The 21,424-nt window shown below is 39.0% G+C and overlaps 1 long non-coding RNA gene across 2 annotated transcripts in view; it reads right to left on the bottom strand.

Annotated features, from left to right (window-relative positions):
* Positions 1–21,424, bottom strand: part of LOC126069608 (uncharacterized) — an 80,381-nt gene that overhangs the window by 33,942 nt on the left and 25,015 nt on the right. For both annotated transcript variants that reach the window (XR_007515981.1, XR_007515980.1), the window contains exon 3: positions 7,811–8,004. This is a non-coding gene — a long non-coding RNA (uncharacterized LOC126069608). The remainder of the gene's footprint in view (positions 1–7,810; positions 8,005–21,424) is intronic.

The raw sequence follows: 21,424 nt of genomic DNA, 5'->3' as shown, positions 1-21,424 counted from the left end.
TCATGACTATAAGTAAGCTGGTGAGCTTATTCATGTGAATAAGTGAATATGCAAGTGTCTGAATGCACGTGTGTTAAGAGTATATGACTGAATACATGTAACCCTTGATGAGGGTGAGCATGTCCGCATGTGAGTAAATGCATGATATCCATGTGAGTGAATGAATATGAGTTTTTGTGTTGAGTAAATGTGTGAGCATGTGTGTTTATGTGTGTGATCATGTTAATGCATGAATATATTCATGTGTAACAGTGAATTTATGAGGATGTTTGAGTATGTAAATAAATGCACGAGCATATGTCAGTGAATGTGAGCCTAATAGTTTCTGTGGTGTGAATCTGTGAATCGTAAGTGAATAGCGAGCATGTCTGAATTTCAATATGTTAATATATGTGTGTTACTGAATTGTGAGCAAGTTCGTATGAATGAGTGTCTCTCAGTATAAGTGAATGTGTGAGCATGTTATTCAGTGAATGTGTGTGTGAGAATGCTAAGGTCCAATATGTCCACATGTGTCAGTGAATGTGTTGGTGTGAATGAGTGGACGTGTGCATGATTACATGTATGTGAGCATACTCAGGCTCACGAGTGAGTGTGTGAGCACTGTCATGTGCATGACTGTTAATGTGAGTATATTTGTGCATGTGAAGAACGTGTGTAGTGTCTGCGACTGGGTCTACGGGTGTGAGTAAACTGGTGAGCGATTAGAGGGACAGAACGTACAGGCATGTGCACATGTGTGAGCATGTCCAAGCATGTGAGTGAATGTGTGAACTTCTTGGTGAGTGTGTAGGCTGTGAGTGTGAGTTCACATGTGCATACGTTTATGAAGTGTTCATGAGTGAATGAATGAATAAGCATGTTTGTGTGTAGTATGGGTGTCAATGACACTGAAGGTGTGATGTATGTGTGTTTATGTGAGTACATGTTAGCAAATCATTGTGTGAAATCATGTTAATATTTGGGTGTTTATGTGTGGCTGCGGGCAGGTGTATGTGAGCATATGTAAATCTGTCTATGTGTGTGAGTGAATTTGTGAGCATGTTCATTTGAATGAGTGTGTGATCCTGTTCACCTGTGAGAGCATGAGTGCTTGTAAGTAAGTTTGTGAGCATGTTCATGTGAGCAAGTACACTGTTGCATGTCCATGTATGTACTTGTGAGAGCAGTTTCTGTAAGTGAATGTGTGGCACCATGTTTATGTGTGAGTGTATTAGTGTGTGTGAGTGAATGCGAGCAATATAAAGTGTCAATCTACAATTCTGAACTAAAGTGTAAGAATGTGGATGCGAGTAAATGTGACTAACATTGAATGGGAAATAAATTTGTGTTTGTGAGTCAATATGTGAACGTGTTTGTGTTGTGAGGCAATGTTTGAGTGTGGGCACGTATGTGAGCATGTTATTGTCTTTATGTCAAAGGATTTGTGTGTGAGCTTTTTAATGTATGAGAATATTTGTGAGAAATGTGTGACAGCGTCCGTGTGCCTATGGGAATGTTGAGTGTGGGCATGTGTGTGACCGTATCTGTCTTAGTGGTTCTGTGTGCTTATTCACGTGAGTGTTGGTGTGAGTATATTTGTGTGTATGAGTGAATCAATGTGTATCTTCGTGAATGAAATATGTGTTAGAGTGCATGTATATTTTCCTGTTGTATTACTGTGTATATGTCCATGTTATTGTGTCCACATTTGAGTGTGTCTATGTGTGTGAGTGAATTTATGAGCACCTTCCTGGGAATGAGTCAATGTATGAGCATATTTGTGTGAGTAAAAGGGTGAGTGCATGTATGAGTATGTTTTTCTGTGTGAGTACATGCATGAGCATTATTTTGTGAGCCTGACCCTACCAAAGTGTATGTTCCTATGTGTGAGTATATTATTGTGAGTGTATTTTGGTGTGGACGAATGCGTGACCATGTTTGTGTGAGAAAGCTTGTTAATGAATACATTTGCAAGTGTGAGTGAATACATGAGCATGCGGGTGTAAGTGTATGTGAGCATTTCTGTGTATGACTACATTTTTTAGCATGTTAATGTGAGTAGGCGAATGTGTGATGTGATCATTTTGTATGTGTGAGTAAATGTGAGACTGATTGAGCATGTTAATGTGAGTATTTTGTGTGTGTGAAATGCATGAGCATGTAGGTGTGAGTGTATGAGTGTATCTATGTGTGAGTAATTTTTTGCATGGTTGAATGAGTTAGTTTCTGTGTTAATATGAATCAGTGGATGTCTAATCATGGGCATGTATGTGAGAATATTGGGTATGAGAATAAGTAAGAATGTTCTTATGTGTAAGAATGCATGAGTGTGAGTGTATAGTTAAGTTCATGAATGTATGTTAATGGGTGAGTGTGACTGAATATAAGAGTATGTGTATGATGGTAAGTGTGCCAATGTGGGTGAGCAAATTTGTGAGCATGTTTGAGTGACTGTGTGAGCATGTGTGTGTGCGCTATCAGTTTAATGTGCATTACTGTCTGTGAATGAATGTATCAAAATGATTATGTGTTGAGCATGTTAATATGTGATTCTGAGATAATGCGTGAGCTTGTAGGCTTCTATGTATGAATAATTTTATGAGCATGTTCATATTGAGTCAGTATTTGAGCATGTTTGTGTTGTGAATGAATGTCTAAGCGTAAGTGTGAATGAGTCTATTCTTGGTTTTATGTCAATGTGTATATGTGAACTTTTTAATGTGTGAGAATATTTGTCAGAGTTAATGTATGAACCCACTCATGTGAGTGTGATGTGTATATTCATGTCTGTGAGTGAATCTGTAAGGATATCTGTAATTGAGTGAACATTTGAGCATGTTTATTTGTGTGAGTGAAAGTGTATTATATATGTGATCATTATCTGTGAAAGAATGTGAGCATGATTATGTATCTAAGCATGGAAATTGTGATTTTGATAAAATATGTCAGTGTTTGTGCAAGTGTGAGTGCGTATCTGTGTAAATACATTGGTAAACATATTCATGTCTGTGAAGATGTTCCTGTGTGTAAATGTGTGAGCATGTTCAAGTGTATAAATCAATGTTTGAGCATGTTGGGGGGGTGTGAGCATATCTGTGTAGGAGTACATTATGCACATGTTCCTGTTTGTGTGTTAATGTGTGATTGAATGTGTTACTGTGTGCTTGTGAGCATATGTGAGAATATCTGTTTGATGACTATGTGAGCATTTTCCTGTAAATGAATAAATTTGTGAGCATATTTGTGTGAGTTAAATGTTACTGTGTGTATACTAAAATTATCTTCTATGGCAATGAATTCAGGAGCACTATTTTATGTGGGCATGTAAATGTGTATGTATGTTCATATGTGTGTGTATGTTAATGAGGATGCTTCTGTATGTGTGAACTTGTTCGTGACAGCTTGTAAATGAGTATACTGACATGTGTGAATGAATGTGTGTTCATGTGTGTGAGTGGATATGTATATGGACATGTGATTGTACATAAGCATGTTTACATGTGTGAATAAATTTCTTAACATATTCATGTGAGTCCATGTGTGAGCATGTCTCTGCGTGAGTAAATGTGTGAGAGCCTTTTTGTGTGAGCAAACATGTTAATGTAAGTACGTGTGTGAGTGAATGTTAATGTGTCTACGTGTATGTAAGAAATTTGTGAGCATGTTCCTATGAGTTAGCTAATGTGTGAGCATTTTCTCATGATTCAAATAACATATGACCAACAGGTTTGATGTTTTGGTTTATGTACACGTAGGCATCCCTATGTGGCACAAGCAGTTACGCGCCTGGCTGCTAACTGAAAGGTTGGTGGTTTGAGTTCACTCAGAAGAAAGGCCTGGTGATCTTCTTTTGCAAAACCAGCCACTGAAAACCCTATGGAGCATAGTTCTACTCTGACACACATATGGTTGCCATGAGTTGGAAATGACTCGACGGCGACTGATAAATGTGCATTATGTTAGCATGTTCTATGTGCGAGTAACTGTGTGAGCATTTTTATGTCTGTAAGCATGCACGTCTGTTAGTGAACAGTGAGCAGCTTGTGAACATGAGTATGCTAATGTTCGCGTGCTACCGAAATTAAGCATGAGCATATTAACATATGTATATCTATGAGTATAAATGAATTCATAAGCATGTTTGTATGAGTGAATGTGTGTGTATAAGAATATCAAGGCTGAATATGTTCACTCACGTGTGTGAATAAATGTGTGAGTGAATTAGTGTGTATAGACATATTTGGGTGTGTGAGTGAATATATGTGCATTGTCTTTTTGTGTGATTGCCAATGAGAGTATATTTGTGCATTTGACAAATGTGTGAGGTGTGCATTTGGCTGTGTGTCATAGTTGTAAGTAAACTGGCGAGCATGTTCCTGGTGTGAGTATATGTTAAGCATGTTCAAGAGTGCAAGTACATGTTTGAGCATATTGGTGGGTATATTTGTGTAGGAATAGCTGAGTATGTTCCTGTCATGAGTTTGTTAATGTGTGTGAGTGAATGTGTTAATGTGTGCTTGTGAGCATATGAGGGTGCCTATGTGTGTGAGTGAATCTGAGCATTTTCCTATGAATGACTAATTGTGTGAGCACACTTGTGTGAGTTAACATTTCAGCATGTGTGTGTATGAGAATGATTTGTGTGAATGAATGCATGAGCATTACTTTGTGTGAGTGTGGAAATGTGAGCAAAATTGTGAGCACCGTCATGTTTGTGAAGATGTCCCTATGTATATCTGTGTAATTTATAAACATGTTCGTGTGTGTGAACATGCTCATGTGTGTCAGTAAATGTGTGACCATGTTCAAATGTATGAGTGAATATATGGGCATATTGGTGAGTTGTGAGCATGTTTGTATTAGAGTATATGTGAGTACGTTCTTGTTTGGGATCGTGCTGTGTATGTGTGAATGTGTACTTGTGAGCTTATATGAGAGTCTGTATGAGTGAATTTCTGAACATCTTACTGTGAATTAGTGAATGTGTGAGCATGTCTGTGTAACTTAAAGTGTAAGCATTTGTGTGTATATGAGCATGTTCTACTGTATGAGTGAATTATTATTTTGTTAAGTGTATGTAACTGTGAGTACATTCATATGTGTTAGCATGTTAATGTGTGTATATCTGGGTGTGAATGAATGTGGGATTCTCTTTGTGAGGGAGTTTATTCATGTGAGTATATATGCATGTGTAAATAAATGCATGAGCATGTTTGTGAACGAATATATAAGTGTGTGGGTGTGAGTGTATGTGAGTATGTCTGTGCACACGACTAAAGGTGTGAGCCTCTTTGTGTGAACAAGCATGTTAATGTCAGTATATAGGAGTGTGTTTGAGTGGATATGTGATTTTGCATAGGTGTGTGTATGTGTTTATGTGAGTAAATTTTTTAGTGTATGATAATATGACCAGTAAATGTGTAAACACTTGCACGTATGTGACAATGTTCTTGTGTATGACTGAATATGTGAACATGTTCATGTGTGTGTGAGTAAATAGTATGTTTGTGTATGTATGTTATTGGTGAGTGCGACTGAATTTGTGAGCATGTGTGCCTGATTATAAGTTAATGTGTCTATGTGACAGTGAATGTGATCATGTTGGTTTGTGAGTAAATGTGAGTACACGCAACCGTGCTAGAGTATTTCCATGTGTGTGACAGTATGTGAATGTGCTGGCGTGTGTAACTTCATATATGTGAGCACTTTCATGTGTTAATGTGAATCATGAGCATTTCTAAGTTTGTGATTGTGTATAATAGTGAGTTTATTTTAAATATATGCATGTTAATTGTAAATGTGACTGAATGTATGATTGTATGTGAGTTTGTGAGTAAATCTGTGATCATTTTTGTGTGCAAGTTAGTATCTGAGTGTGACCATGTTATGACTTAGTATGATCACTGCATGACTGAATGTGTTAGTGAATTTGTGCATGTAGCGTGTTTGTGCATGTGTGAAAATGTGAGCATTTTCCTGTGTATGACCATGTTAATGTGAATATATTGGTGTGTGCAGAGTGAATATGTGTGTGAATATGATTATATGTGAGTATGTCTGTGGGTGTTGGTAAATTTGTGAAGCTTGTGTGAGTGGTTTGAGAGTGTGCATGTGTATGATTGTATTTATGGGACTGAATGAGCATATGCACATTTTCACGTATATTGGTTAATGTGTGGGTGTGTTCACATATGTTAATGCATGAGTGTGACTATATAGGAGAATGTGAGTATGTCTACACATATGGGTAAATTATGAGTGTGTGTGTGAAAGTTTGAGCATGGGTTGGGTGTGAGCATATGTGCATATGAGTGAATGTATATGCTCCCGTTTGTGGGTATGCTGATGTTTGTGAGACTGAAACTGTGGTGTGTGATTATATCTACGTGTGTGAGTGAATTTTTGAGCATCTTCCTGTGAAAAAGTCAACCTGGGAGTCTATTTGTGAACATGAAACTGTGAAAGTGTGTATGTATATGAGCATGTCCTATTGTGTGAGTAGGAGCCCCAGTGGCACAGTGGTTAAAGTGCTCGGCTGGTAACAGAAAGGCTGGTGGTTTGAACCCACCAGCCGCTCCACAGGAGAAAGCATGTGGCAGTCTGCTTCCGTAAAGACTACAGCCTTGGAAACCCTATAGGCTCACTATGAGTCAGAATCAACTCAATGGCAACGGGTTTGTGTATTGTATGAGTGAACGCATGAGCATTATTTTGAGTTTGTAAATGTGTATTTTCATGTGTGTGAGCATGCCAATTTAAGTAAATTTGTGTGTGATTGAAGGGTGAGCATGTTTGCAGGTGAGTATGTCAATGTAAGCATATCTGCAGATGTGAATGAACTGTGAACATCCTCACTTTGTAAGAATTGTGGATATAAGCCTGTCTATGCAGGTGAGTAAATTTCTGTGCATATTCACATCAGTGACTGAATATTTGAGCATATTCATGTAAACCAGTCAGTGTGTGATGGTTTGAATATGTATGAGCATGTCCTTATAAGTGAACACATGAATATTTTTGTTTGTAAGCATATACGCTTATGTTACTCATTTTTATCATGTTCTTGTGAGTATGTTAATATGTGAGCATATATGTATGGTTTATTTGATTTTCTCTATGTGTGAGTAAATATCGGAGCATGTCTGTGTATGTGTGCGTGAATGGGTCAGCATATGAGTGTGTGTGAGTATGTTATCAGTATATTTGAGGGCATGTTCATGAGTGTTTTAATGTAAGCGTGCATGAATGTGTCAGTGTGTGCATATTAGCGTATGAGTGCATCTACGTATGTGAGCTGTTAATGTGAATATATCCCTGTGTGTCACTGAATCTGTAAGTTCATGTGTGTGTGAATGTCTTCATAAGTGATTAAATTTTAAGTATATAAATGTGTAAGTTTGTAGGTGGGTGAGGGAATGTGTGAGCAAGCTCATGTGTGAGTAAATACGTGAGCTACTTGTGAGATGACCCTGTGCAAGTGAAACGTGTGTGCATCTACCAACTGTACCAACATTTTGAGCATTTTAATGTGTGTTTAATTCACCAGCTGTGCGAGCAAGTATACCAGCAAATGTGTGCCAATGTATGTGAATAAATTTGTGAGCAAGTTCATGTGAGTGAGTGAATGTGTGACCATGTTTATGTGAGAAAGTAAATACGTGAGTGTTTGTGTAATCAAGAAAACTAATGTGAGTAGATTTGTGTGTGTGAGTGAATGTTTGAATCTATGGTTGTAAGAGTATGATAGTGTGTCTTAGTTTCCTATGGGGCTGTAATAACAAAATACCACAAGTGGGTGGCTTTAAAGAACAGAAATTAATTTTCTTACAGTTCTGGAGGTAAGAAGTCCAAAAGAGGGTTGGCTGTGTCAATTCCTTCTGAGAGTTCTGAGAGAGGAGCTGTTCCATGCCTCTTTCCTAGTTTCTAGTGGCTGCTGGAAATCCTTGACATTCCTTTGACGCTTGCAGATGTATCTTCATGTGGCATCTTCTCCCGCGTGACTATTTCCATGTCTGTTCTCCCCTTTTAAAAGATACTTCTTAGAAGGAATTAGGATTAGGATCCACCCTAGTCTGGTGTGACCTTATTTAACTTAACCAGTAACAAAGGAAAAATCCGATTTCCAAACAAGGTCACATTCGCAGGAACAGGGGTTAAGACTTCAACCTACCTTTTTTGGAGATGTAATTCAATCCATAACAGATTGTCACAATGGGTGTGTGTTACACTATGGGTGTAAGTTTTTGACCATGTTCGTATGAGTGAGTGAATATTTGAGTGTGAGAAAGTGAGTGTGTGAGTTTGAGAAAGTGAATGTGTGAGTGTGAACATGTATATGCACTTGTCTGTGTGAGTGAATGGGAAAGCCGGTTAAGGTGTGAGTGTGTTGAGGTGAATATATTGTGTGTGCGAGTGAACCTCTGAGGGTATCTGTGTAATTGAGTAAAAGTTAGATCGTGTTCATGATATAGTGTTTGTGTGTGTGAGCTTATTTGTGTCTGAGAGAATCAGGATTGTGTGTCTACGTTTGTAAATATATCATTTTACATGTGAGCATGTTTGTGTGAATGTGAGTGTGATTATATGTATGAATTCATGAGTTTAGTTTGAGCAAGTGTATCAACGTGAGTGCTTTACGTGTGAATTTGTGCGTTCACAAGTGAGTGAATGTGTGAGTGTGGGTTCCATTTTGTGAGTGGAATTAAGTGTGTGAGTAAATGCATGTACATGTTTGTGTGAATGTGTGAGAATGTAGTGTAAATCAGTGAATATGTGACAGTATGTATGTGAGCATGTACTTTGTGACTGAGTATGTGAGCATTTTCACATATGTGAGAATGTGTTTGTGTGAGTGAATAGTGAGCATATTTGTGACTGTATGTCAGTGTGTATATGCTATTGAATTTTAAATATGTACATATGAATATATGCCAGTGTGTCCATGAGTGTGAGGAAATTCAAGAGGATGTTAGTGTGTGAGCGAGTATGTGAATGCTTTCATGTATTTGACCATATTCATATGTGTGAATGAAGTTTGAGCATTATCATGCGTGTAACTATTAATGTGGATATATGTTTGTGAATGAAGGATGCATGATGGGCGTTTGTGATTGTGAGTATCCATGGGTGTGAGTAAACTGGTGAGCATGTTTCCGTGAGTGGGTGAATGTGCAAGCATGTGCATGCATGTACATTTGGGCATGAGTGAACGTGTGAGCTTCTTAGTGAGTGTGAGCATGTCCACGTGAGGAAATACATGAGCATCTTCTGGGTTTTCAGCATGTTAACATGTGTATGAGTCAATGTATAAGTGTGTGGGGATGAGTGTATGTGAGTATCTCTATGTGTGTAATCTATTATGTGTTCTTAGGAGTGAATGAATGTGAAAATGTGTTCGTGGGTGAGTGAATGTGTGATGGTGTGTGCGTAAGCATGTTAACACCTGAATATATTCATGTGTGTGAGTGGATTTGCGAGCATGTTCGTATAAATGAGTGAATGTATGAGGGTGTTTGTAGGAGAAGAATTATGTATGTGTGAATCTGTGAATATGGGTGGATATATGTCTGAGTGTATGTGAATCCATATACATACCTCGAGAGAGACTCAGAGGAACAGAAAATACGTGTATGTGTATATACATGTACGTGCATGCGCACACACACACAGACAGACAAGAGTGTTATTTTGAGAGAGAAAGAGAGAGATTCCTTTTAAGGAATTGGCTAACATGATTTGGAGGCTGACAAGTCCAAAATCTGTAGGTCAGGAGGCAAGCTGGAAGCTCTGGCAGTCTTGGGTTTGAAAACTGAAGGATAACAGGCAAGCAGGAAACTCTGGCAGGATTTCTATGTTAAAGTCTTGAGGCAGAATTTCTTCTCTCTGAGAAACTTCAGTTTTTGCTCTTAAAACCTTCAACTGATTTGATGAGGCCCACCCACATTATCTAGAATAAAATTCCTTACTTACAGTGAACTGATTGTACATGTTAACCACATCTACAAAACACCTTCCAGCAACATCTAAACTAGTGTTTGATCAGACAACTAGCCAAGTTGGCACATTAAAAAAACCAACACAATGGGTGTTGTCTTAGTTATCTGGTGCTGCTATAACAGAAATTCCAAGAGTGGGTGGCTTTAACACACAGAAATTTATTTTCAGAGAGATTAGGAGGCTAGAAGTCTGAATTCAGGGCACTGGCTCTAGGGGAAGGCTCTCTCTTTGTTGGCTCTAGGGGAAAGCTCTTATTCCTTGGCTCCCTGGTGATCTTCATGTGGCATGGCGTCTATCCTCTCCCATCTCTGCTTGCTCCTCTGTCCTAATCTGCTCCTTTTATATCTCAAAGATGATTGGCTTAAAATACCCCCTACACTGATATGGACTCTTTAACATAACAAAGAAAACTCATTCCCAGATGAGATTACAACCACAGGTATAGAGATTAGGATTTACAACACATATTGGGGGGGGGGGACATAATTCAATTTATAACAGGTGTGAATAAGTATTTCAGTATGTTCATGTGAGCGAATGTGTACATGTGCATGAATAAATGTGAGACCGTACGTGAATACATTAGTGTAATTATTTTTGAGCGTGTGAGTGAATATGTGAATGTGTGTGCTAGTGTATGAGTGTCTATGTGAGTAATTTTTGAGCACTTTTTTTGAGTGGATGTGAGTGTGTTAACGACTTAGTGATTGTGTGAAAATGTTCACGGGAATAAATGTGTGAGTCTGTTTGTGTGTGTGAGCATGCTAATATGACAATATTTGACTCTTTCAATAAATGTGGGCGCACGTGTGAGTGTATATGACTATTAATTTTGTGAGTAATTTTAGCATGTTTCAGTGAATATGTGAAAGTGTTAATATGAGTCAGTAACCATGTGAACAGATTCATGCGTATGAATGTGTATGTGTGTGAGTGAATAGTATGTTTGGTGAAGATGTTAATGTGCAAGTGTGACTGAAAATGTGAACATGTGTGATTGTGTGTGACTCTGTGTAAATTTCTAAGTGTGTCTGTATATAAACAATTTGAGTGTGTACATGCGAGTGAATTTTCAGCATATGAGTGTATGTTGAGAATATTCAGGTCTCAGTATGTCTGAGGATGAGTGAATGTGAGCATGTTCATGCTTGTAAGTGTATTAATGTTAGTATGTGTATGTCAGTGTATAGAGCAAATCTATGTATATGAACACTTATACATATGATTGTGCCACTGAATTGTGAGTGCATGTGTGCAAGTGAAAGTTTGAGTGACTGAATTGTCAGTGTGTAAATGTGTAAATTTATAGGTGTGTGTACGAATGAATGTGAGCATGCTGATGTAAGTGAAGATGTGAGCTTTCTGATGAATGAGAGGATATCATGAGAGTGAGTATATAAGCATGTTCCCCAATATGTGAACATGTTAATGTGTCTTTATTTCAGAGACTGTGTGAATGTGTATGTGAGTGAGTGTGTGAGCATGAGCATGTTAGTGAGTGAATGTATGAGCATGTTTGTGTGAGTAAATATGTGAATTGATTCATGTAAGTGAGCAAGTTAACGTGAGTAGATTTGTGTGTGAGTAAATGTGGAAGCTTGTGGTTGTAAAACTAGGTGAGTATGTCTACGAGTGTAAGTAAATATTTGACTGGTTGTGTGAATGTGTGTGTTCATCTGAGTCATGAATACAGGCAGTCCCTGGGTTATGAATGTCTGACTTAAAATTTATCCTTTAATGTTACATAAATTTGTCCTCACTTGCAACAAATTCTCCATCACAATCACCTTCGCTTGGTTCATGTGCAGCTCTTAAATCAGTGAAAAATCTTCCCGGCCTTTTCTTGCACTAAAGCAATGCTAAGTAAGAACCATATGCACCTGTTCTAACTTACCTACAAATTCTTAAAAACACAGAGATAGGTCTTGTTTGTGACCTGCGGACTGCCCGTAACCTGTGGGCATGTATGTGCGCTGTCCGTGTGAGTAAATGTATGAGTCCATTAATCTGTGAGTGTGTTGAGGTAAGCATATTGTGTGTGTGAGTGAACTTGTGGGAGTATCCACCTAATTGACAAAGTGCGTGTTCCCGTGCATTATTGTGCGTGTTCTGTGTTAGCATGATAATATGCCCAAGTGTGTCATTTTGTGTTGTGAGCATTTTGGGGTGAGTATATCCTTTTTCGTGACTGATGAGATATACAGTTGCCCACCAATATTTTCTGCCTCTCAAGTTCATAGGGAAGCTGATTTCCCACTGACAGTGCATGCTGTTGCAAGACAGGGGCCTTTAGGACCGTTTGAAACTGAAAAAAAAAAACAGGTGTGTGCCACAAATTACTGTTTCTACAGGGTGTTGTATGAGTGTGTACATTTTTGGTAGGAAAAACAGAAATTTTGAAAAAAAATTTGTTGTGACTGAGGGCAAATTTGGGACACATATATTCCAGTAGATTCAGAGGAGAGGGGCTCTGGGAGTGTCGAATTAGCATCACAAAGTCTGTCCCTCTGGACTCTAAGGGTAGGCTTGTGGGAGGGGGCAAGAAAAAAAATCCAGAGTACCTACCAAAAATTCAACAACACTCTATGATTCAGCATGCTCCTATTAATGAATACATGTGGTATCAACAAGAAATTCAAAGCAGAAAATAACTGAGTCTTGAAACAGATACATAAGTATGACTGTGTGTGAATCTGTGATGTTTTGTTTGAGTAAATGATGTGGCTGTCGTGTTTGAGAGCTTTGTGAGTTCGTTGTGCGTGGGTGAATCTGTGAGTTTGTTCTGAGTAAATGTGTGTGAGTAAATTTGTGTGCATACTCCTGTGAGTAAATGTGTGAGCATGTAGTATGAGCCAGTGAATGTGAGAGTTCATTTATTTGACCATGTTCTTTACGTGAGGGACTGTGTGAACATTTTCATGTTTGTGAACATGCGTGTGTGAGGGAACAGCAAGCATGTTGGTAGATATGTATTAATGTACATATACTACTGAATTTTGAACACGTATATGTGAATACAGTAGTCTAATGGTGCTGTAGTTAAGAGCTTAGCTGCTAACCAAAAAGGTCAGCAGTTCAAATCTACCAGCTGATCCTTGGAAACCCTATGGGGCAGTTCTACTCTGTCCCATAGAGTCACTGAGTTGGAATGGACTCCATGGCAACAGGTTTTTTTTTGGTATATGTGAATATAGGAGCCCAGTGGTGCAGTGGTTAAAAGCCTGGCTGCTAACCAAAAGGTCAGCAGTTCAAATCCACCAGCCACTCCTTGGAAACCCTATGGTGCAGTTCCACTCTGGGTATGACTCAAAGAGTCACTATGAGTTAGAATCCACTCGACAGCTATTTATATGAATATATGTGAGTGTGTTTATGAATGTGAGTGAATTCATGAGCATGTTGTGTACGACTGAATGTGTGTCTTGTGTATGAGTGAATGTGTGAGTGACTTCATGTATTTTAGCATATTTTAGGTGTGTGCGTGAATGTTTCAGCAGTATCATATGTGTGATTGCTAATGTGAGTATATCCGTGTGTGTGAAGAGTGTGTGACTGGTGTTTCTGACCATACATTAGCGTATGTGGGAGCGAGTAAAATAGTTAGCACATTCGTAAGTGAATGTGTGAGCACATACGTGCGTGTATGTTTGAGTATCTGAGTGAATGAGAGTGTGCTCCTGTGTGTATGAGTATGTTAATTTCTGGGTAAGTGTGAGCATGTCCATGTGTGAGTGAATTGTGATCATTTTCCTGGTTTGGAGAATGTTAAGGTGTTTAGGTGTGTAAACGTGTGAGTATGTGTGGGTGACTGTATGTGTCCCTATTTGTTCAAATTTAAGGCATGTTCTTGGGAGTGAATGAATGTGGTAACATGTTTGTGTGCGAGTGAATGTGTGAGAGTGAGTGTGTGAGCATGTTAATATCTGTATATATTCATGTGGGGTGTGAATATGTGAGGGTGTCTATGTGAGTGAAAGAATGTGTGATCACGTTTGTGTGTGAGATCATATGTAAGTATATGAATGTGTGACCATATTAAGGTTTAGTATGATCACTGTATGAGTGAATGTCTGTGTTAGTGTGTGTAAATTTGTGAATGAATTTGTGCATGTGAGCCTATGTGTGGGCATGAAGTTTTGAACATTTCCATGTGTATGACCATGTTAATGTAAATATATTGGTGTATGTGTGTGTGTAAGTGAATATGCTTATGAATGAGATTATATATGTGTCTATGGGTGTTGATATATTTGTGAGCAGGTACATGTGAGTGACTTGAGGGTGTGCATGTGTGTGACCATATTCATGGGACTGAATGATTATTCATGGGACTAAATGAGTATATGCATGTTCTCATGTGCGTGAGTTAATGTGTGAGTGTGTTAATGTATGTTAATGTGAAACATGAATAGATGTAAGTGTGTGATTGTAAATAAGTGAGTCTATGTGTGTGACTGAACTTATGTGCATGTTGGTGTACATGAATGAATACGTGAACATGTGAGTGTGAAACCATGCTTAGGTAGAGTGTATGAGCATGTTATATCTATGCTATATCTTTCCCTTAATTGTATTTTGCAAGAAGATAACTTGTTCTCTAGGTGTCACAGGTCCACAGATGGACAGCAATTTTCCCTTAGGATGGATCATATCCAGAGTCTCACCCATACTTTTTTTAGAATATGAGATTTGTAAGGTTTTGAATTGATTATATGAGAGATTTTGGACTTAGAGTTGATGCTTGAACAGGTTAAGACACTTGGGGATGTTGAGATGGGGTGAATGTATTTTGCACGTGGGAAGGACATAAATTTTAGGGGGCTAGAGACAGACTGTGTCTGTCCAACCAATATATTGAAGACCTAAACCCTGGTACCTGAGAATGTGAGTTTATTGGAAAACAGCATCATCGCAGATATAATTAGTTAACAGGAGTTCATACTGGAGTTGGGGTGGTCCTAATCCAATATGACAGGTGCCTTATAAGGTGAATGGACACAGAAAGAGACACACATAGGGAAGACTGTCATGTGAAGACAGAGGCAGAGACTGGGATTATACTGTCACAAGCCAGTGAATGCGTGGAACGACCAGAAGCTAGGAGAGAGGCGTGAAACAGACTCTCCCTCAGAGCCCTCCTAAGGAAACCAACCACGCAGACACCTTAGATCAGGATTCTAGCCTCCAGAATTGTGAGAGAAAAACTTCTGTCATTATAAGTCATCCAGTTTGTGGTACTTTGTTACAGGAGTCCTAGGAAACTAGTCTAGATTTTGGTGTGAGATTTGGAGTGTGTGAGCATGTTAAAATGAGATATTAACGTGTGTGAGTGAGTTATTTTTGTGTATGTTGGCATATTGGCATGTCTGAGTAAAGGCATGAATATTTTCGTGTGTGATTACGTTAAAACGAATATATTTGCATGTGTAAGTGAATATATGAGTATTTACAATCGTATGATATTAGGTACTACTATAGGTTCTTTGGATGGTGAGACACAACACAAAGACACTCAGATGGATGAAAGGCAGACTTACTACATAAAGCTCCAAATACAAGAAAGCTATTAGGCAGGGCTACACAGGGGTTGCACCTGGTGACAGGGTAACAGCAAGGTAGGAGACGGGCTTATGTATGGCAAGCAAGGTGAGGTTAGCTAGATTTCGTGGGCATCCTGGGGTTGGGCATTTTTAATAATTCCATGGGCCCAAAGGAGAAGGAGCTGTTCTTTGGTGTTAGGTATCTGGAGGTTTCTGTGTGTTATAACCCAGGACTGTTAGAGACTGCTATTTATAAGGTTTTCACTGGCCAATTTTTTTTAGAAGTAGCTCGCCAGGTCTTTCTTCCTTGTCTGTCTTAGTCTGGAAGCTCTGCTGAAACCTGTCCACCATGGGTAACTCTGCTGGTATTTGAAATACCGGTGTCATAGCTTCCAGCATCACAGCAACACACACACAAGCCACCACAGTACGACAAACTGACAGACGAGTGGTGACAGTAAGAAAGTTGTTGGGGCACTGGCTTGGCAAACTACATGTAAAGGATAATTGAGATCTTTTTGGCCATTACTTCAAACTGGGTTAAGACGCACTTGTGAGATGTTATATTACAGTGAGCTTATGCATGTGATTATATAACTATGCCTATGGGTGTTAGTAATTTTTAAAATTTTACTGTGTCTTAGGTGACAGTTTACAGTGCAAAATAGTTTCTCATCAAAAAATTTATACACAAACTGTTTTGTGACATTGGTTGCAATCCCTGCAATGCGTCAGCACTGTCCCCCTTTCCCTTTCTACCCTGTGCTCCCCATGTCCATTCATCCAGGTTTCCTGCCCCTTCCTGCCTTGTCTTTGCTTTTGGGTAGGTGTTGCCCATTTGGTCTCATATACTAGGTTGAACTAAGAATAACGTGCCTCAGGTGTGCTATTTATTGTTTCCTTTATAGGCCTGTCTAATCTCTGGCTGAAAGGTGGACTTTGGGAGTAGCTTCAGCTCTGAATTAGCAGAGTGTCTGGAGACCACAGTCTCAGGGGGCATGTTAGTAAATTTTGATCAAGTTCAAGGGAGTGAATGTTTTTGGATGTTGTGGTTGTGAGTAAACATGTGTTCATATGTTAACGTGTGAGTGTGAATACATGGGAGAGTGACTGTAACTGAATGTGAGTTTATCTATGCTTTAGTAAACTTGTGAGCATGTTCAAGTGTATAAGTGAATGCCTGAGCAGGTGTTGGGTGTGCACACATTTACATGCGAGTGAACGAGTACATGACCAGAGGCACCTCGGAAGAAAGGCTTGGAGATCTGCTTTTGAAAGGTCACAGCCTTCAAAAACCTATGGAGCAGTTCTATCCTACAACACATGGGGTCACCATATGGAGGAACTGACTCGATGGCAGCGCTGGACTACTAAACGTGAGGCTGATGGTTCAAACTCACCCAGAGGTACCTCAGAAGACAGGTCTGATGACTTCCTTCCAAAAAAGGTCACAGCCTTGAAAACTCTATGCAGCAGTACTACTCTGCACACATGGGGTCGCCATGAGTTGGAACTGATTCAACAGCAACTAACAACAACTGTATACATACGCATGTATGTGTATCCGCACAGAGAGAAACAGAGAAAGAGATTCCTTTTAAGGAAGTAGCTCACGTTATTTAGGGACTGGCAAGTCCAATATCCACAGGTAAGACAGCAACCTGGAAACTGTGGCAGTTTGAGTCCAAAGCCCAAAGTTCAGGAAGAAGGCTAGAAACTCCGGCAGGATACCTATGTTACAGCCTTGAGACAGAATTTCTTCTCTCCAGAAAACCTCAGTTTTGGCTCTTAAAGCCTTCAACTGATTGAATGAGGCCCACCCACATTATCTAAACTCCTTTACTTAGAGTCAACTGATTATAAACATTAATTTCATCTACAAAATAGCTTCACAGCAACATCTAGACTAGTGTTTGATCAAAGAACTGAGCATCATAGACTAGCCAAGCAGACACATAATATGAACCATCACAGTGAGTGTGAATAAATACGTGAGCGTGTTCATTTGAGTAAGTGAGCATGTATGCGAGTACAGGAATGAGTCTATGTGAGTCATTTTTAGCATGCTTTTGTTAGTGAATGCGAGTATATTAATATGAGTCAGTAATTGTGTGAGCATGTTTCATAGAGTGAGCATGTATGTGTGTGAATGAGTAATGAGTATGTTTTGGTGAGTATGTTAATGTTCAAGTGTGACTGAATATGTGAACACGTATATATAACTATATGTGCTTTTATCTATGTGTGTGAGTAAATTTGTAAGTAGACTGAGTTTGTATTAGTGAATGAGTTAGTGTGTGTGAGTGAGCACGCTATGCTTCCAGTATGTTTGTGGGTCTGAATGTGTGAATACGCTCATGTTTGTGAGTGTATTGTATGTATGTACTAATGTGTCACTGTGTGCATGTCAGTGTATATCTATGTATGTTATCTGTTAATGTCAATATGATAGTACCATTGAATTATAAGTGCATGTGTGTACAAGTAAATGTAATTGAACCATGAGTGTGTAAATGTGTAAGTTCATAGGTGTGAGTCAATTAATATATGACCATGCTCGTGTGAATGGAGACATGGCCTTCTTGATGAACGAGAGCATGTCCATGTGCCATCACAATCGGTGTAAGTTTTTTAGCATTCACGTGAGCAAGTGTGTGAGCATGTTTGTGTACAGGAGTAAATGTGTGGGCATGTTTGTGTATGAGCATGTTAATGTGACAGTATTTGAGTGTGTGACTGTGAACATGGTATGTGTGAATATGTGAGTGTGCCTGTTTGTGAGTAATAATTTAGTCTGTTGTGTGAATGAGTGAATGTTAATATGAATTGGTGAATGTGAGCATGTTCATGTATTTGAGAATATTCTTGTGCACGAGTGAGAATGTTCATGTATATAAGCATATATGTGTGCGTGAATGGTTAGTTTGTCCATGTACATATGATAATTGTTGAGTGTGTCTGAATGTGAGAACGTGTGTACACTTATGTTAGTGTGTGTGTGTGAGAACTTGTGAGCATGTTGGTGTGTACTAGTGAATGTGTGAGTGTGTGCAACCAAACTGAGGTCAAATGTGTGAGCATGTTGTGTATATCCTATGCCTTTCCCATCGTTTTATTCTGGAAGCAGACAAATTGTTTTCTAAGTTTCACAGGTCCACAAAGAGGAATTTTCCACCAGGATGGACCATAGGCCAGAGTCTCAATCATACCTGATTTAGATGAGTTAGAAGTTGAGATGTGGGACTTTTTGAGTTGATTATATTTAGATGAAATTTTGGACCTAGAGTTGACAATGGAAAGATTAAGACTTATGGGGATGTTTGGATGGGGTAAATGTGTGTTTCACATTAGACAGACACGGATATTGAGAAGGAAGAGGACAGACTGTTAGGGGTTAAACTGTGTTCCCCCAGAAAGACATGTTGAAGTTCTAACCCCTGTTACCTGTGAATGCAACCTTATTTGGAAATACCACCTTTGCAGATGTAATCAGTTAAATGAAGTTGAGGTAATAATGGAGTAGGGGTGACCCCAATCCAATATGACTGGTGCTCTTATAAGAAAGTAAGAGACACAGAGAGAGAAACATACACACGAAGGGAGGATAGCCATCTGAAGACAGAGGCAAGGTTTGGAGTTATGCTGCCACAAGCCAAGGAAAACCTGGGACCACTGGAAGTTAGAAAAGAGGCATAGAACTGACTGTCCCCCAAGAACCCTCCTGAAGGAGCCAACTGTGATAATACATTGATTTTGGACTTCTAGACTCCAGAAGTGTGAGAGAATAAATTTCTGTTCTTATCTGCAGCCTGGTTCATGGTACTTTCTTATGGCTAAAACCTAGGAAACTAATATATATTTTGGTGTGAGATTTGTAGTGTGTCTGGTCATGTAAAAGTTGAATATGTTTATGTGTGCAAGTCTGTGTGTCAGTGTGTGTGAGCTAATGTGTGAGTGACTTTGTGTATGTAAGCATATTTGGATGTGTGAATAAATGTGTGGGCATTTTCCTGTGTGAGCATATTGACTTAAAGATACTGGTATGTGTGAGTGAATGTGTGCGTGTATTCATGTGATTATATGTGATTGTGTATATGGGTGTTAGTAAATTTGTGAGCAAGTTCATGGGAGTAATGTTTGTGGGTGTTTCTGTGTGTGAATGAATGTGTGAGTGTGACTGTACGTGAATGTGTGTAAGTTTGCGAACAAGTTCAAGTGTGTGAATGCTTCAGCAGCTTTGGGTGTGAGCATGTTTGCATGTGAGTGCATGTGTATGTTCCTGTTTGAGAGTGTTGGTGAATTTGTGTGAGGGAATGTGTGGTGTGTGCTTGTGAGCGTATGTGAGTGTGTCTTTGTGTGAGCGAATTTTGAGCATCTTCCTGTGAATCAGCGAATGTATGAATGAAATTGAATACGCACATGTATATGAGGTATTCTACTGTGTGAGTAAATGCCTGGGCATTTTTGTGAATGCGTACACGTAGGAATATTTTCACATATGTGAGCAAGTCAGCATGAATACATATATATGTGAGTGAATTTTGAGCATGTTTGTGAGTATGCTAATGTAAATACATCTGTAGGTATGAGTGAATGTATGAGCATACTCATTTGTGAACGTGTGAGCGTGTGGGTGTGAGTGTATGCAAGCCTGTCTATCTGGATGAGTAAGTATGTGTGCACGTTCATGTGTGAGCACATATATGTGAGCCAGTCAACGTGTGAAGGTTTGAATATAAAAGAGCATGTCCTTGTAAGTTTATGCATGAGCATTTTTTTGTTTGTGAGCATGTATGTGTGTTCCTGTAAATAGAGAGCACGGTGTTGTATGCAAGTATATTAATGTGCACGTATAACTGAATATGCAAACACGTACACATGATTATACATGACCAATTCTATGTGTGTGAGTGAATTCATGAGCATGCTTGTGTGTGCGAATGTATGTGTAAATGTGTGAGTGTGTAAACATAATGTTTCAGTATGTCTTAGCATGTTAGTGAATGCATAAGCATGTTTGCTTCTAAGCATGTTAATGAGAATGGGTGTAAATGTGCCACACATGCACGTCAGTATACACGAGTGTATTTAAATGTTTGAGCTGTCCAGAACAATTTTTTGTGTGTGGCTGAATGTGTGAACGTACATGTATGAATGAATATGCAAATGTGTTTGTGAGTTATTGAACTGTAAGCATGCAAATGTGCACATTTACAGGAGTGTGAGTGAATGTGTAAGCACGCTCCAATTTTTGAGCATGTTAATGTGCTGGCTTAAATAATCACATAAGTGTGTGTGAGCAAGTGCGTGTGTCAAAAAGTGTCAATAAATTTGTGAACACGTTCATTTGAGTAAATGTGTGACCATGTTGTGAGTGAGTAAATGTGTTAACTTGGTCATATAAGTGAGAAGGTTAACGTAAGTATGTGCTTGTGTACATGAGTGAATGTGTGAGCATGTGGTTAAAAGAATATGTGAACGTATCTATATGGGTGAATATTGTTGACCATGTTCATGTGAGCGAGTAAAAGTGTGAGCAAGTTCATGTGAGTCAATGAATACGTGAGTGAGCACGGGAATATATGTACACATGTCTGCATGAATGTCTTTGTGAGGTTATCCATGTAACTGAGTAAAATGTGAGCTTATTCATGTGGATGAGTGATTGTGAATATGTTGTGTATGTCAGCATATTTGTGTGACAGGATCTGTATGATGATGTGCCTAAGTGTATAAAAAACCAAACCCGTTGCCATCGAGTTGATGCCAACCCATAGCAACCCTATAGGACAGAGTAGAACTGCCCCATAGGGTTTCCAGGGAGTGCCTGGTGGATTTGAACTGCTGACCTTTTGGGTAGTAGCCACAGCACTTAACCACTACGCCACCATGGTTTCCACCTAAGC

Source organism: Elephas maximus, chromosome X (genome assembly GCF_024166365.1).
Source record: "Elephas maximus indicus isolate mEleMax1 chromosome X, mEleMax1 primary haplotype, whole genome shotgun sequence".
NCBI classification, from domain to species: domain Eukaryota; kingdom Metazoa; phylum Chordata; class Mammalia; order Proboscidea; family Elephantidae; genus Elephas; species Elephas maximus.
Note: the sequence above shows the minus strand (reverse complement) of the source record. Positions and strands in the feature narration are given on the sequence as shown.